General features: G+C 36.5%; 1 long non-coding RNA gene across 4 annotated transcripts in view; it reads left to right on the top strand.

The window, feature by feature from the left end:
• The first annotated feature begins 609 nt into the window (after positions 1-609).
• LOC107979891 overlaps positions 610-18091 on the top strand; it is a 49413-nt gene continuing 31931 nt past the window's right edge. For 2 of the 4 annotated variants that reach the window (XR_003481062.2, XR_004772137.1), the window contains exon 1: positions 610-812. This is a non-coding gene — a long non-coding RNA (uncharacterized LOC107979891). The remainder of the gene's footprint in view (positions 813-18091) is intronic. The other 2 variants (XR_003481061.2, XR_004772138.1) reach the window with 2 other exon arrangements.

Below are 18091 nucleotides of genomic sequence, written 5' to 3'. Positions count from 1 at the left end.
TTTATTGAAAATATATTTTCTCACATATATATCCTGATTACAATTTCCCCTCTTTCTCCTCCCAGGTCCTACCTATCTCCCCTCCATCCATATCTATACCTTTTCTGTTTCCAATTAGAAAACAAGAAGGCTTCTAAGGGATAATGATAAGATAAAATAAAATATAGTAAGATAAAACAAAAACTAATATATCTGAATAGGGACAAAAGAAAAGAAAATGAGACCAAGAAAAGGCCAAGAAACAGATGAAGATAGACAGAACTACCAGTTCCCACATTCAGGAATCCATGAAAATACTAAACTGGAAGCCATAATATATACTCAAAGGACTGTAGTAAAATGGAGAGAAAAAAATTTAAATATACAAATAAGATTAAAAAAAAAAAAAACAAACAACTCTGACGCTGTAGGAAAAACTGTGGCCAGCCTACCCAAGCATCAGTCACCCTGCCCAGGTGCAGCCGAGGCCAGCCCTCATGAGCATGCACAGCTGGAACTTCCTCCCTGAACCAAGCCTTCCCCTGTGCCCACAGACTGATGACTAAGAAACACCTGACCCAGAGACACCAATGAGGAAAGGACAACACAGCAGAGTCAGCTTCCTGACCCAATGGGACCTTGGGAGGGGGGTATAAAGGAAGGTGTAATTTCCTTAATAAACAACTATGCAGCACGCTCTGTTACTCACTGACTCCCTGTGTCTGAGTACTGAGGCATTGGTGCTGCATCTTCTCACCCACTCCCCCAAGGGGTGTCTGAGCAGGATCACCGGCAACACTGACACAACATAATAAGTCAAGGACCCTCCAAAGGTAATAGTAAGTTTATTTTCTGTTGTCTACCTACTGCTGGGCATGTAGTAGTTTGTTTCCCCAGTGAGACTCCATTGGCAGAAACTAAATTTCCATTTTCATGTGTTTACTAATTACAGGTAGCTTTGGGTTAGGGATTGGGGACTGTGTCTATTTCTCCTTTCATCTCTAGGACCCCATGCTGCCTTAGAATCTGTAAGTTAATATGTGCTGTATTTAGAAGGCCTTCTTTTCTTGGTGTCTTCCATCCCCTCTGGCTCCTACACTCTTTCAGAATTCTTTTCCTTTGTGTTCACTGAACCAAGAAGGGAGAGATTTGAGGGAGACATCCTGTTTAAGGTTGAGTATCCCTGGATTTTAACTCTCTGCACAATGTCTGGCTGTGTGTCACTATATCTGTTTCCACCTGCTGTAGGAGGAAACTTTGATGATGTTGAACAAGGCACTGACCTATGATTACAGGATAATTTCATTAGGCATCATGTTATTGCTACATTCTTTTAGTATAACAGTAGTATTTTTTTTTACCCTAGTTCTCTGGGTTATCTAGTTTCACGTCCTTGGTCAATCAAACCGGGGTATGGATTCCATCTCATGGAGTGGACCTTAAATCAAATCAGATCTTGGCTGGCTAGTCCCACAAGTTTGTGCCACCATTACACTAGTATATCTTGCAGGAAGGAAACCATTGTAGACCAAAGGGTTAGTGACTGGGTTGGTGTTTCCATTTCTCCTTTGATAGTTTCAGAGTACTTGTGTTTGAAAGACACTAGCCAGTAAGGGTGAAAGCTCTATGTAAGCACCAGCTAGATGTCTCCATATTTAATGAGGGGTATATATATATATATATATATATATATATATATATTTGAGTATTAGTCCTTTATTCTAGTAAAATTATTTCCCCATTCTGCAGGGTACTGTTTTGTTCAAATATTTTAATGAGTCTGTCTCATTTATGGGTCTTTAATATGGTTGACATAAATCTAAATACTTAGCATTCTAATATCTTACCAGCTTAGCATTATTAAATATCAGATGCATAAATAACCATCATGCATAAACATAATGTTCAAAATAACTTTAAATTTTTACTGTTCCTTCTCTTGTCCTACTAAATTTCAAATCCAGCCTGTAGATTCTGTAGATTGAAATTAATTTTTATATTGGCCACTCAAAATTCATTTTTTCCTAAGAAGCTTAACTTCACTATATATATATATATATATATATATATATATATATATATATTATAAGTCTTTAATAACTTTAAATCAGAATTATTTGGTAGTACTAATGTACCATTTCTACATATTGAGTGATAAGATGTTAACAATCTATCCTTAACTATACAGCTAAATAGTCAAGACTATTACTCTGGCCAAATATGATTTAAAAACAGAGAGAGAATGATGAGCAACAGAATAATCATGTTAAGTCAAAATCACTGAAAATTGACATAATTTCTATCATGAATATAAGAAAAATCTGAATTATTCATTGGTTAAAAAACCATGTATTTTATGAATTCTCAACTACAAGGAACTAAAACCTCTGAGACTACAATAGAAATTTAAACATGAGAGACTGGCTGGTTTCTGTCAATAGAATATTTGTTGGGAAATGTTTGGTTTCAAATAATAGGAGGGTAATAAATCTGTAACGTCAGCGGTCTGTGAGGGCACTGCTATTAGAAGCCAAAAGAGGAGTAGACAGTTCATATGAATACTTAAGAAGAGAAGCAGAAGTAAAGCCAGAATTTAAGAGGAAACTACATTTAAGGATCAAAGGGAAATGTTTATGGGACATTCGAAGTTTTAAAACAGGGAGAGAGAAAGCATCATATAAAATGTTAACCGGAGTGAAAGGATGACAAGGACACTTAGCAAATAGGGAAATATAAAGAAATAGAGATCACTTAGCAGCATACCCCTTATTGTTTATACAATATCATTATTAGCAAAATGGAATTTCAGTGAACTGTAAAATGCCATGGGGTAGCAATTGGTTTATACCTCCTAAGGAGAACAAAATACCTGGATAGAGCAGAAGTGGAACAATAAAGAAGCTTCTAGATCAAGGGAGTCTGACGCATTGGTGAGATTTAATAAGTGCCAGTTGAGAAAAGGTTATTGAATTTTAGGAAGGCAGGTGGTGATATTAACAGAATGATTTCAGTAGCAGGGGGCGTTCACAAGCTGGATTTGCAAGGGATTAAAATGGAATTGAGTAGAAGCTGTGTCCCAGGTATAGGTCACATATTTCAGGGGTAGATAGGCAATAAGAAGACACAGGAAATACAATTGTCCCCAATACAGAACTTAAGGAGAAATCCAAAAGGCAAGAGTGGTCCTGGATAACAAATTGTTGGACATAACTTGAAAATGTGATCTCGAATGACAGCCACATATTTTATTGAGTAGCTTTGGTCTCCAGAATGTAGTTTCTGCACTCGAGCTGTGTAAAATCTATTTAGCGAAGAAAGCAAATGGTGACAGTTGTATACAAGCTTAGCAAATCATGTCTGGATTAGGGACAAGTGATTGGAGCAAAGACAACACAAAGGAGAGGAGCCTAACTCTGGCAAAGGTAACTGTCCGGTTCCAGCTCCAGCATGCTAGAGGTGGAGACCTGCCTGAATAGCAGGTAGAGATGAGTATGGTTGCGAAGCAGAGAGGAGAGTTTTTAACCAGTATGTGGGATAGAGAGGCAAATGAAAGGGTTGTATGAGTTTTATATGTAACACAAGGAAATGAAACCAGAAGACAACAGCTTTGCATTATTAAGCAATTTTGCTCAAGGTATGGTCCTGTCCATCATCATCTCAGGCCTGGTCTTACAAAGTGGGTTTATAAATTACTAATAAATTATTAATTTGTAGGTTGTGAGTTGTTATCTACCAAAGGGACTGATCAGGTTTCCACAAAACAGTATGCTCCAGAGTAAGGCCTCTCTCGAGCTCAAGGATATCATCTCAGGGTGGGCTTTCTCAAAGGTACTCCTGTTCTTGGAACTTGATGTAACTGCAGGTACAGGATAACAGCATCTTCTTGCTTCATGGGATGGGGTGGATAATGTGGGCAGATACTCCTTGAGTGTTTCACATGAATCAGAGACATCAGGCTTCCATCTTGGTTTTAGTTACTTGTGTATTCAAAGGAGGACCCAGCTGCAGAGTGCCTGTCCCAGGGGGATAGAAGGTTGAGTGCTGAAAGTTCTCCCAGAGGAGGTTTTCAAACCAAAGAAGATGGAAGGTAAAGGCAGAAATGTAACAATAAGTCTTTACTCTATCTACCCAAGCCCTGCCTTGGGGTGTGGGGTGATCCCACTCCTGACACCAGATTTTGAGGGAATTACCAATAGGATGCTACGCCTCCTTTCCTCCATTGTTATCACTAACGATAATGTACATCTAGTTAGGGATAGCTTCCTATTGTTTATGGTTGGATTGGAAGGAGGTGTTCAGGCTTGGACACCTCTTTCAGATGACTTTAGGGTTTAGTTAAAATAGAAATAGATAGGTGGTGACATAGCAGAATATTGTATCTCCTTGTATTTCACCTTTATGATTATTAGTTTTGGATATGTTAAGTTTTAATCCTCTTTTAAACTAAAAGGGGAATTGTAGAGGACATTGTAACAACACCTGCTCGGGGCTGGCTGCAGGTGTGCCTGACCATGCCTGCTGGAGGAAGATCTAAGAGTGAGCGGCAGGCACATAGAAGCCCCTTCTTCTTCCTTTTCATCATTGGCTTGCTCTACTTATTCCATGCCCTGCCAGCTGGCTAGGTTGCTCTGTAAGTAAGGCATTTCTCTAATAAATACCCTAATATCTTTACCTGACTCTGTGCTGGTAATTCCCTCATTATGGAAATGAGGTGAAAAATAGCATATGGGAGTTATGTCTCCAGTAAGAGGAGACTAAAGAGAAATGCAGTGGATGAGGTCAGTGTGGGCCTCCCTGGTGATTCTTCTGTAGCTGATGAACACTCAATACAGGATATTTGGTAATCAGGTTGCCTGGACACAAATCAAAAATTTATGGAAATTTTTAGCTGATCAAGAATTTGTTTTTTATCTCCCTTGGCAGAAAAAAAAATTCTCAGATTTTCCACAAAAGTTGGGAAGAGCTTTTAGACAATGAATTTTATATTAGTGACTATGTGTTTCTTGAACTTACTGTGGTTTAATCCCACTAATGAATTAAAACAATGTAAACTGATGACAGAGCTATCCTCCCAAAGACCCCAGAGCAGTGCCTTTTCTTGCTTTTCTAGTTTCCAGATACCATCCACATTCTTTCTCCATGGCCCTCTGTATAGACAAGTTATGATGGAGGGAATTGTCAGTTCTAATTCTGCCATGGATTTTTCTATGTTGGTGATGGGTAAGTGCATAAAATATATTCAGATCTGGAAGTGTAAAATTTAATGGGAAGCCCCTCAGCTTCCATTCTGAGTGCCAATCCAAGCTATATAGAAGCCCACAAAATTCTACAGACTTTGGGTCTCATTCCTTTTGGTGTGTGATTTTTTTATTTATTTGCAAATATTTTTAATAAGAAAGTTTAATACAATTTTTAAAAAAGGTAGAAAGAATGAAAGAAAAAACAGAAGATTGTGACACAATCTCTGGATTAACCAGTGAGAAGAATTCAGCAAAAGCCAAATACAGAGATATTGTAGCCATTATCTATGACAATGAAAGTGTTGAAAACACTGAAACCGAGCCAGTGCAACCAGACATGACAACCTGGGTTTTATCAATAGTATCCATATTGTGGAAGGAGAGGAAAGACTCCCACAAGTTGTCATCTGGGTTCCACAAGCATGAACACGAACACACACACACAGTGCATTTTTAAATGTGGCCAAGTAGCCCACTATTCTGAAATGGAAGTGCCATCCTAGTGGCATTTTACACATAGTGGTATTAATTCCAGTCATTTAGGAATCAATGTTTGAAGGCAAAAGACCTGCATTCATATGGGATGTTATCCATTACCCACTTCTCCAAGGGACATCATTATTTCTTGCATAAGTAATACAGAATACATACATTCAATATCAGTGCAATAATTGATAATTTTAATGTAAAGGAGATTTACAAACTTTAGAGCTTTGTACATGTTGATTGTAATGGCCTTGTATTGCTAGACTGGGGTTGTTTAGGTTGTGATGTATAAGGAGAAAGACTACTACTTTTGTTCTCCAATCTGTGCCTGAAGTATGACATAAAGGTTTTATAGAAGTAAGAGGATTAAATCAGGGACTATTTTGACATCTGTAATGGAAATAGAGGAAGGACAAGATGAAGATGTAGGCTTGGATGAAGAACTGTAAACTTCACAAAAAGCACTGCAATGAAACCTAACAAGGAAAAATAGCCCTAGGAATTAATGGTATATTTGTTGAAAATAGGAACAGAAATAAAGGTGAACCTAAGACATGAAACAGATATTTTGAAGTAAGGTTATCACACTGCAAAAATATAACTGAAGGGTATGAAGTATGAGTATGAAGATTTGAACATACACACGCATACATATCTATTTCTATAGCTATATATATATATATTATATATATTATATATATAGTTCTATGAACTATATATGAGACACTGTTCTATGAAGTGAAATTGAGAAAGAAAATAGATGATAGATTAGATATAGAGTTGTGTAATAGATTTAAAGTAGATATAGGTAGATAACAGATGATATATTCAACAAGTAGATGATAGGTAGAGAATAGATGGTATAATAGGGATAGATAGATAGATAGATAGATAGATAGATAGATAGATAGATAGATAGATCCTTTTGTTTCTTTGTTTCTTTGTAGCCATTGCTATAACCTCTCTGTGGATTTTCATGTTTCTAAATTTTTTTATTAAAACAAGTTTAACTGGAAGCCCTGTGTCTGCTTGCTCTTGTTGTTGAAGAATTATTTCTGTCAAGCATCATTTTATGAACCCTTTTCATATAGTAGAAACTGAACAAGCATACAAATTAATCAATCAGCTACAGTACATATTAGGATTTGTCTTACAGCAAGCTATTTTGTAGGGATTAATTTCTCCTCCATAAAGAAGTAGGAACCATTTCTACTCTTTTTCCATCACTAGTATTTTCCTATAATATGATGTTTAAACTCCTGGTCCTTATTGTTTCCTCAGTTGTGTTAAGACCACATAGTATCAAGAACACCCTTTATCTAATCATAAGAAAGTGATGAAATTTTTAACTTCCATAAAGGGCTACATGTTTTAATAAAAGTTATATAATTAAATTTGTATATCAGGTTCACCTGAGGAATGTTCTGAAATCTTATTATGTATAAGGCTGCTAGCATGGGAAGAAGGAAGGAAGGAAGAAGGAAGAAAGGAAAGATTTTTATAGAAATCATTTTTTTCTCTCCTATCTATAAAAGCTTTTACTGTTGCCACAGTATAACAGATAAAATTGCCTTTTTAAAATTGTATTTTTACAATTGCCTGCCACAAATTGTCACTGACACTGAATACACAATCTATATTTTTGCTTCCTCCAGCACTTTACTGAATTTATATTGTAATATGAGTTGAAAATTAGGCAGTGGCTTGGCTAGATAACTTGATAGACAGTTCTTCCCTTTGCTTCTACGAGGTTGGAATAACCTAAGACTAACAGTGGGAGAATTCACAAGAGATGCTTCTCTTTACAACATGATACAACATTTTCTTTCTATTTACCAGTGAGAGGCACCTAATGAAAACAACAGAGTGCCTGGCAGAATCAGAGATACTCCTTCCCATAGGAAATAAAAGAAAAACGCGAGATTGCTTGAATACATTTTCAGAAACATTAGTCTTTTCATTCCATTTCATTGGAAATAAACAAGGAGAGATCTTTGTGAGATGCAGTGGTGAAGAATGAACTCCAGTAGCAAGACCAAATCATTAGCAAATGGTCCAGTCAGTGGGAAAGCCAAAACTAGACAGTAGTGAAGGCATGGGGAGATAGGGGTTTTCATTATAGCTGCTGGAATAGGCTGGGGATAGGAATGTCAACAGGAACTCATGCAGATAAACTGGTGTGTTGCTAGACCACAAATGAAAGAACTACATAAAAAATTCCTCACTAGACTAGTTCTCCAGGCAGCTTCACTGTTTGCTCTCAAGTCTCAAGTTATGATCACTTACTCATCTGAGTTCTAAGCATACCATTGCAGATTCAGTGATCTCTTTAACTATGACCTGGCCCTCTCCAGGCTCTGCATTAGATTGAGTATAAAGTCTGAGCTTTATTGTTAAAGAATGCCTTGAAGAAAGGGATCCTGCTCCACACAGTTCATAACTTCTTCAGCTCCCTTGGCATCTCAGGACAACAGGCAAAGGACACAAAGTCTACTAGAGGCTTCATTTTTCTTCGATGCCTATTAATCTCAGAAGATCTCATGGATCAATTTTTTTCCTGGCCACTTGTGGTCAGAGATGATTTGAAAGGCAGGGTTTTTCCAATTTGATTCAAATTGTCATAATGTATCCAGAAAATTAGTGTCTAGACTAAAATGATGGTAATTGTTAAGGTCTTCAAAGTAGAAGTTTTTGAACTTGAGTTCATTCATGTGTAGTTTTCTATTGTTTCATTTAGAAATATTTTATTGTACAAATCTAAAACATGTAAAGGTTAACATTACATTTTCAAAACATTAACTTTTTAACTTTTACATTCCTACCATCCTTTTTCTATAATGATTGTGTGTGTGTGTGTGTGTGTGTGTGTGTGTGTGTGTCTGTGTGTCTGTGTGTCTGTGTGTGGATGTGATATGTATGCGTGGGGATATGCATGACCATATGTATGTGAACGTGTATATGTGTGCATGTACATATAGAAGCCATCTTGCCATCATAGACTGTTTTCCTTAGTTGCACTCTAGTTATTGAAGCAGGGTCTCATGTTTAGCTTGTTTCCCTACTCATCTTACCCCAGTGGTTTTTCCTTTCTGCTTCTCAAGCACTGTAATTACAGGTGGACAACTGTGCCTCTCTGGCCTTTGTGTGGGTATTGAAACCCCAAACTCCAGTCCTCACAATTGGAGAGCAAGGATTTTATATTCTTGCCTCAGTTTTGTTGTCTTAATGTGGTCCTTTTTAAATGAGTGTCTACAAACCTAAGATCAATCTCATTTATGAATGTAAGGCTTTGATTTTCAGAGAGCACACATTATTATATTTGTGTGTCAAAATAAATAACACTCATTTTACATACTTTCATTTTCCACTTTAAGTGAAATACTTTAAGTGAAATACACCAAAATGTATTATAGGCTATTGAGCATCAGAGTGTCTTGAAAACAAATATTTCAAAAAGATAAAAATCAAGAAATTGAGCATATTTTTCTATATACTCTGGACAGAATGAGCTGTTGTGATTTGAATGTAAAATGTTCTCGTGGGCTCATATGCCGAGACACCTGGACACAGCTGTTGGAGCTCTTTGGGATTTTTGTGGAACCTTTAGGAAATGCAGCCTCACTAAAAAAAAAAAAGTGTGTGTGTGTGTGTGTGTGTGTGTGTGTGTGTGTGTGTCCATATCATAAGGCCCATACTGAACAAAAAGGTGAGGCAGGATGAGCATGAGTGAGGGTCACTTCTAGGACCAATTACTTTCTGTAATAGAGAAGTGTTGAACTTCTGTTGACCTTTGATGTGAAGTAAGAGTTGAAAATATAAACAACTGTACAAAATAAAATCAGGGTCTATTTACTACAGAGTAGTCTAGTTCCTTGAATAATGCTACCTAACATTAAATGCTGCTTTTCCTTTACTGTACTTTGGCTTTATAACTACATTGGTATTAGTCCCCAAAGTAAGTGCCCATCATCCTTAAAACAGTGATGATGCTGAAGCAAATGAAAAAGACCAAAGTTCCACTCTGGCAATGATGTAAGCAAAAAGGGGAATAGACCATTTGTGCTTTCAGTAAAAGTTATGACTTTGAAATGAAACAAAAATCTTAGTAGGGGTCTTGTCTAGATCATTCATCTGGTTTATATCCACTTTTCATCATATATAAGCTGTTTAAGAACTGTGAGTTACAGAAAACTTATAATAAGCAAACATCAAATTTTGTTATCTCTGGTGAAATGCAATTGATTAATTCCAGTGGCTAGATGGCTGCATCTTCCTCAGAGCATTAGAGCACATTTGATGGGTATGAGGAAATAGTTCTTTAAAGTCAACTTTCAGTAAGTAGTAGCATCTTAATAATACCTCATTTTTTAAGTTAAATACATTTAAACTTATTTTACTAAGAGTTATACTTTTGCTTGAAATAAACAATGCTCTTTAACAAAAACAAAACTCTCAGAAGTGAAGTTTGAGGGAAAGATTGGAATTCATCTGCATTCAGAAAAGAACAAGAAAAAATAACTTTGGTAATATCTAAGATACATAAGAGAAAATCCACCTTTAAAAATATAAAAGAAAACAGAGTTACTGAGAGACTGTGGGTGAAGACACATAATACACAAGTTAGGGTCTATAATGCATAGCAAATGTTGGGAGAGTCTTTCATCCTGTTCGCTCTTACTGTATAACCTTTCTCCAATATCTAAACAATGTTTTATTATTCCTCTTTTCTGTAGTAGTATTCACCTTGGATAGTCTCAAAAACTCTAGCTCAATGTAGCAGCATAGGTCAGGGCTTGCAAACTTTTTCTACAAAGGTTCACATCATAAATATTTTATGTTTTTCAGGCCATATGGTCTCTGTCACAACTATTCAGCTTCCTTTTTGGAGCACAAAAGCAGCTACAGATAATATATAAATAAATGAGCATGGCTGTGCTCCATCAAAATGCCATGGACGTAGAAAGAGGACTTGGCTCATGAGGCATAGTCTGCCAGTCTTTAATATAGAACTATTAAACTGATGACTATGCAGAAGATTTTGCTCTATAATTATTTATTATGTATTCATGAGGGATCATAGAGAATTCTGTGCTTGTTATGGCTTTAATTATGAAATCATATTCATCCCAAAAATGTAACAAAGAATTACCAATAGTCAATGTAAAAATCTTTGACTCATAAAAAGTAATAGCCACAAATAAGTGACTATAATTAAGATATAGGGAAAGAACAGTGTTTCATGATATTTTGTGGAGACATGAGCAAGCATCTGTTCACTTCAAATTAAGGCACCAATGACATCCGCAGGAATGATTTTACCAATGTTTAGCTTAGCAACCCAGAATTCAGAGTTCCTTAAAGGGTTATTTACAGAATGATGGGCCACATGGGCTGCTGTGTCACTGGAAGGCCCACATTAGTGTGGGTGATATGACTCATGGAAGCCATTATTACCTGAGTTCCATGCCCAATCTTCAAGCAACTAAACCAAAGAGTGTTTTCTCCCCCAACAGTTGTTACTGATTTATATAACCTTGGTGAGAAGTCCCAGGAGTCTGTATGCTTCCTCTTGACCCGCCTATGCCCAATAAGTTCTCTTCTTTATGCAATAAGGCCATGCTTTGATTTAGAGGAAGTAGCTACATAACACTTGTTTTCTTTCTATAGGAAAACCAAAACTGCAGTAGACATGACTATTCTTCCAAAGAATAGAATAGTAGATATAATTTTAAGGCTATGAAGCTGAGATTTATGAGTTTGGTCCACATCTTGTCACAGATCTGAAGGTAGAATTAAGGACATATTTTCTCAGATTTATTTCTCATTATTTTGTAATTATGTGTAATGAGGGAATCTATGTGCACATGAATGTGGATTCCTGAGGATTAAGGAAGAGGTATTGGATCTTTTGAAGCTGAAGTTACAGGTGATCCACTAATTAAATGAACACTGGTGCTGCAAACAGAACCCAAATCCTTTGCAAAAGCAGTATGTGCTATTAAGCACTGAGCTGTCTCTTCAGTTCCCATATTTATCAAGTGTTTGTGTTACATTTTTGGTATAATACTTAAAACAATGCTGTTTTGTTTTATAATGACTTTCACATTTTTGAAATCATAATATAATTACATCATTTCCCTCCTCTTTTCTCCCTCCCACCTCTTTCATGAAATTTCTTAAAATTTGTGACCTTTTTTTCTTTAACTGATATACCCCAATACATAAATACAACCTGTTCAATCTGTACAATATGATTTATATGCACATATTCTTAGGGCTGACAATTTGAAAATGTAAAGTCAATTGAAGCTTAGTTTCCTTATGTGTTATATTTTGTTGTGTATCATTTGAAATAAGTTTTAGAATGAAGTTTAAAAATGAACATCTTTCATTTTGCTTATTGTCAAACATTTTCCAAATTAGCTATTCACTTTTGCTTTACCTAGCTGAGGAAAAAGCCACTTCTAATGTGAGGAAACAATGACACCTGCCTGCCATGGGGCCAGGGTCTATGAAATGGTTCCTATGCCTAAGTCTTTTAGAATTACTGAGGCATGAAAAAGTATGAACACAAGTACTCTTGTGAGCACCAAATTACACCACTTGAGTTTGTGCTCTACAGCATTGGAAAACTTGATTAAATTTCTCCCACTTTTCTACTTAACATGCACAGCTTTTTTTTTTTAACCACATGACTTTTTGTTGTTGTTGTTGTTGTTGTTGTTGTAGTAGTTTTGAGACAGGGTTTCTCTGTGGCTTTGGAGGCTGTCCTGGAACTAGCTCTTGTAGACCAGGCTGGTCTCGAACTCACAGAGATCTGCCTGCCTCTGCCTCCCAGTGCTGGGATTAAAGGCATGCGCTACCACCGCCCGGAACCACATGACATTTTTATTGATTCTCTGGGAGTTTCACATCATGCACCCAGATCACAATCCCTTCCCAGTCCTTCCGTGGTTGCCCCACCCCCATTCCTTGTGGCACCTCCTCCCCCTTGACCTTCCCCTGAAAAGATGTAAAAAAAAATCAAAATTTAAAAAAGGGGGAAAATACAAAATCCACTTTGTGCTGTCTATATACTCACTGATGAATCGTCAAATTCTTAGTGGCCTGTCCCTTCAACAGAACTGAGTCCTTCCCATCCCACACCTCTGTGGAGAGCTCTCCATACTTAATAGTTAATAGTTCTCTTTAGTGGCTTCCTATCTAAGCTTTCAATTTTCTTCAGGGGAAGGTGATAAGGGGGTAAGGGTTGTCACAGAAGCCTTCCATGTCTCTCTCCCTCTCAACTGCATCTGAAGTCATCGACATCACGGCGAAAGTGTCTCTTTACATACAGCAGGAACACAGATTCGGAGCTTCTACTTGGTTTCTGGAGACAACACAGACCACGAACTCATCTGCCTGCTTCAGCGGGACCGCTGATGTTGGCAAGACCCTCAAAGGCAGCAGGGGCCACAGACAGAGGTCAGCATAGCTTCAGGTGGCAGCGCAAGCCACTCACATCAATATCAATATGGTTCCCAGAGGCAGCATGCCCCACCGGCATAGAGGTGGCTTTAGGCTGCAGCAGAGACGAGGGCATCAGCATGGCCTTTGGTGGAAACTCAGGACCACAGACAGCAAGCATAGCTTTAATGACTGGAAAGTCCCTAGTTTTTAATAATCATATTCTTGAAGAACCTTAAGCTCATATTATGAAACTCAAAATAAACAATACCCTTATTGTTATTGCAAATGGGTTAAATATACGAGTTAATTACCAGAGGCTATAGAAGCTGAACTGTAGTTTATTATTTCCGCTTACTAGTAGGACATATTTGTTCCTAATGCCAGCTTTCCTTTTATGATTTTGGTAAATCCACAAGGTTTTCTTCAGAGAAGTCTTGCTTGCTTCTGTTAGGTTTATTGCTAGAAAATTTTATATTTTTATTGGTTTTTCAAAGGGTACTTTTTTCATTATAGTTCCTAACTGCCTATACTTAATATGCACACATAACAGCTTTTGCCTACTTATTTATAAGTGGCTTGTTTTTTCTATGAACTCACTGAAAATAATAACTCAAGGACACTATAATTCAAGGTTTCTAATCCTAGCAAGAATGTTTCCTGTTGCACCTAAATTTCCATTTCATTTCACTTCAAATTAGAATGGAAAGAGTAGGCCAGAAATTAACCACTGCTGTTTTACCTTTGACAATATCTGCAGGTCATCCCAGGCTGGTAAGATGGCACTTGCCACTAAGCCTGTTGTTCTGAGTTTCATCCTTGGTATACCATATGCTAAAAAGAGAGAATCAATTCCCACAAGTTTTCCTCCAATTTCAAAACATGCAGATACATAACACACATACATCTGCAAACAAACTAAGCAAATGCAATTTTGGAATATTTGTCTTCTCTTGAGAGATACACATAAAAGGTCTTATTATAAATTATAGTGCCCCAGTAACTAGAAAAATACGTTAAGTGAATCGTTACAAAACGTAGCTGTCATAATTCTGTGTCCTTAGCATCTATAGACAACTCCATTCCTAAACCTTGTATCTATGAAGTGAAGACAGTGTTCAAAATACAGTCAGTGGACTCCTAATAGTGCCTAAGTTATTGATACAAAAATACCTTTCATAAAAATTATTAAAGTGCTATTGTTCAGTAACTCTTCTGACATTTGCCCATGGTTTTCTACTATAGTCAATCTACTGGTGCTTCAGTTTAAATCAAAGCTCTGAGATGAAATGGCATAGTAGGCAAGTGATCCCTCATCAGCATAAATTTGCAGATTAAAAGAAGAGAAAAAGTAAAACAAAAGGTTCCACCTAAATTTTTCCTATTGAATCATAAAATATAAGTATTAAATCTCAATCCACGGCTATATTTTTTGACATTTTTTATCACAACACTTCATTCAGTTCCTTAGGGCACCTGCTCTTGAGAGTGGTCTGTTGGCTGACTGAAGAGAAAGCACTTTTGTAATAGTCTAACTACTGGGATAAATTAGACACCTTCTCCATAGGAATGTATTTCTTTATCAAAATTGACTCACAGGCTTATTGTTACTCAGATTTCAATATTTAGCTGATGATTTATTGAAAATGAATTCAGAGACTCTGATTTTAGGGAAAACAACTGGAAATATTTGTTTCCAAGCATACAACTATGTCAACCAGACTGCTACAAAATGACTTAGTTCAATTAATCTTAATGTTGTACTCCTTGATTTCATATCCTAGCTATGAATAGCTACATTACTTTTTATGAACCATATTCCTGGTTTGCATCCAAAGTTGCTTAGAGCTGTTTTGTCCAAAGAGAGACAATAAACCTAACTTAAATAAACTACATGGGTTACACAAAATCAGAATCTGCTTCCAAGTTACATAGACTTCTGATCTGCAAAGGGGCTGCTCTTAGCCAGGCCTGGGGGCACATGCCTATAATCCTTGTTACCCGGGATGCCGAGACAAGAGAATTCCGGGTCTAAAGTCTGCCTGATTATCGAATCAATTCAAGTCTAAAGTGATTGATCTAATTAGGTCCTGCCTCGAAATAAAAGTAAGAAAGAGTTGGGGCTCTGTATATTTCAGTAGAAAAGCACTTAAGCAGTGTGTATTAGGATCATTTCCTCATAAAACAAAACAAACAATGAAAACTCAAGTGTTATATTAATCTTTCTAAACCTTAGTATTTTAACTTTAAAATGTGATTAAGCTACCAAAAAATGACAGCTTTTCCTAGAAAGAAAATTCATACAAATATTAATTTATGGAATACATGATCACATTAGAAACATACTTTAGCCAAGTGCTAAATACAAAGTATATATGAAGACTTTCTGAAGAAACCATGATTATAATTTAACCATTTTTAATAATGTTCTGTATGTTTAGGCAAGTAACTCAATCTAAGCACTTATAATAAAGAATTTCTTGGTACTTCAAAGTCATTTAGCTGGAATGTTGAAATGGTCATGCCCAGGAATGTGATAAAATATTTTACCATTTACCTTCCTAACCTCAGAGGCCATTGTCTAGGTACATTTTTTTAAAAGCCTCATCATACACTGTCCAGAGCTTGAGGTGAAATTTCCTGGGATTTGTCATCTAACGACTCAAAGTCAGGTTCAATATTGCTGTTACTTTTATGTTTTTTGTGTATTAGACCTTTAGCAGACCCTGGCACCTTCCAGTAGACAGTACATAAATCCTATCATCTGGCATGAGTCTAATTTACAGGCAGAGAAAGGGGGAAATGATGTAGAAAACTGTTTTTAAAGAAGAAATTAGTTCTTTGAAAATCATGTTGAAATGAACACAAACATTCAGATATGTAAATCAGTTCACTGAGCTGGTTAAGACAAGAAAGGTGTCTCAGAGGATGTCCATGAGCACAGCCCCCTACCAACGGGATGAGCCTGCAAAAAGCAGAAGCTGTGAGTTGACCTTTGACAGGTTTCCCTATAGTCATCAGCCTTTGCAGTTTCCAGACACACTGCTTTGGTACACTGAGCTCAACAGCCATTCACATTTAAAACAGAGGATGGGAAGAATCCTTCTGAGACATTTTGGCTTCTAGGGAAGAGAAGAAACATAATCTCCAAAACTGGTGAAGCCTCTCGGTGAGCCACAAGCGATCAGCAGGCTGTGTTCACTGAGATAAGAACAATCATCAGTAACATTACTGGTGTTCCTGCCCCAGCAGGAACCTTTGATGACACCCAGGCACCTTTATGTGATTACTTAATTGTTGGTGTTCCCTCCCTGAGACAGGTCCTCACTGATGACACCCAAGCACCTTTAAGAGATGACATATTTGCTTGTGAAATCCACTTCAAATTATTCCTCATTTTAAACTGATTATATTAGCTACTATGTGTTCCTCTTAGCTTTTGTTGAATGTTTAGTCCACAAAACACTATTAGGACTAGCCTATAATACATTGAGCCCTGATATTTTCATGAAGTCCTCTAAATGGTGTATTTTGTTTTTATTTCCTTTTCCTACTGCTTATCTGAATACATACGAGTCTGAGTAACCAAGGGTTCTCTAAAATGAACGATGTGCTTCTTTGGATGAATGCCTTCAGTGTAAGGATTCTCTTTTATTGGGGATACATTAAGGTGAATTTCACATCTCTGACGCTCAGGCATTTAAAAAATAGACATAGAGAGAGAGAGACATTCTGAGGGAAAGTTAGACCTCCAAATTTATCTTATGCTGCAGTAGGCTTTTATGTCCTATTTTAAGAACTAGTGCTGGCTCTCTAGTTTAATGAGCAGTTTAATTTAAAGCTTAAAATTATTAAGTATTCCAATAGAGTCATAAATAATGCAGTTTATAATATTCTTATCAAGCACATGAAGATACATTTGTCTTCCATTAACGACATACTTTTTAAAGTAGCCTGACCTCTTCAGATATATAAGAGCATGCAATTAGGGCAATTTGTCACAGGCCTTTTACACGTTAATAAGATGTAATTAATTGTCTGTTTTGTCTAATTAACTTTTCAGACACTGGCAGCTCCTGTTCTTCTGCTGTAGTGCAAGGAAGCAAGAAGAACTTATTTGCAATTCTAATATTTGACCAAGACTTCTGACCATAAACTCTAATCCACACACATACATACACCCAAAAAAGTAGAATAGAAGGTGATGGAAAAATTAAACTAGGAAATACCACATTATAGTTTAACCTAAAAAGTAGGGAAAATGCTACATTAAGCATGATTCAGATTAGAATATAAATGACATGAGAAAAAGTAGAACCATACTTAAGACTTTCCATATAAAATACATTATCCATACATTCTTTATGTAAGCAATCTCATTAATTTGTTCCCCTTTGAGAGTCAACTATTCCAAGACAGTTTGTTAGGAGTTAGAGTTTCAGAAGAGCTATGATAAAGACCTTGTCCTTGGTGAGCTGCCATGACATCAATGGTTGAATTAATTGAGCCCTGAAGATTTCTGCACTAAATTCATAATCTTTTTAAGTTTTGAAATGAAGATGAGAACCAGTATCATTAGCATATTTGTTCAGTATGTGCTAATGTATTTAGTCATTCACATTGTAAAATTAGGACATTGGTTACACACATTTGAGAACTTTGAGAAATATTATGCTGTACATTATTTTCTTTATTAGTTCTTTGACTCAAAGTGTCACTAGCCCAAGGAGCCTCCAAATCCTTTTATAGGGCAGGTGGGACTGTATCTTCTGACCATCCTGCCTCCACCTCACAATGCTGAGATTGCAGATTTAAACCACCACACACATAAAAAATTACTTTATGCAGTATTTTTAGACATTTTTCAAATCTATGATTTTAATGAATAAAATAAATCTCATTATTTAACCATAATTTATTTAATATTGACTGTAAGGCAA

Source organism: Cricetulus griseus (assembly GCF_003668045.3).
Source record: "Cricetulus griseus strain 17A/GY chromosome 1 unlocalized genomic scaffold, alternate assembly CriGri-PICRH-1.0 chr1_0, whole genome shotgun sequence".
Taxonomy (NCBI): Eukaryota; Metazoa; Chordata; class Mammalia; order Rodentia; family Cricetidae; genus Cricetulus; species Cricetulus griseus.
Note: the sequence above shows the minus strand (reverse complement) of the source record. Positions and strands in the feature narration are given on the sequence as shown.